Genomic DNA, 671 nt, shown 5'->3' with positions numbered 1-671 from the left:
GAGACAACTCAGACCTTCTCCAGAAACTGCCAAATTCCTGGCAGAGCAAAAGCATCTGGATGAGAAGCCCTGGTTTGAAAGCTTGTATACTCGTAATGCACAGACCTAGTCCCAGGAGGGAAAGTGTTCTTCTCAAGTCAAATGACTCCAGCCATGCATGGCAGTAGCTCTGCCCCGAGTTCTGAGTCTGGAGTTCTGGGCTCAACTGCAAAGCCTTCTCCACCATTGATTGGTAATGTCTGCTGTGTGTAAGGGGATGGACAGGGTGGCCACACTTTTGTGTCCTCTGTTGTAAAGGGGACAGCCCAACTGCTCAGGGAGCTTTTAAAAAACTATACACGCCTGGTTCCCATGCACAGATTCCGAGCTCATAAACCTGAGCCCTGAGAGCTGATGCACACCAGAGCCCTGCACATGGTTCTGAAGAAAATTCCAAGTGGATAGGCCTGTGAGCCTCTACAGACCCCGAGGAAGTCCTCGGCGCTCCAGCCTAAGGAGCAGGGGGTTTGTCCGCCTATAGGGTTTACACATCTCATCTCGAAGGCTGGATGCGCACGTGCGGGGAGTCCTGGCAGTCTGCCACCTGCACTTGTCTAACGGGAGACCAAGAGAGTCACAGGACCAGGGACACCTTTATCCAACTCCTGGCTCTTCGTTTCTGACTCCCTGCA

General features: G+C 52.8%; 1 protein-coding gene across 1 annotated transcript in view; it reads right to left on the bottom strand.

Annotated features, from left to right (window-relative positions):
- Nucleotides 1–671, bottom strand: part of AGAP1 (ArfGAP with GTPase domain, ankyrin repeat and PH domain 1) — a gene marked incomplete at its 5' end in the record, with an annotated part of 374,015 nt that overhangs the window by 283,062 nt on the left and 90,282 nt on the right. The window lies entirely within an intron of this gene.

The sequence above is a fragment of the Bison bison genome, unplaced genomic scaffold (genome assembly GCF_000754665.1).
Source record: "Bison bison bison isolate TAMUID 2011002044 unplaced genomic scaffold, Bison_UMD1.0 scf7180017864475, whole genome shotgun sequence".
Classification (NCBI taxonomy): Eukaryota; Metazoa; Chordata; class Mammalia; order Artiodactyla; family Bovidae; genus Bison; species Bison bison.
The sequence above is the reverse complement of the archived record's forward strand: the minus strand, read 5'-3'. Positions and strand labels throughout refer to the sequence as shown.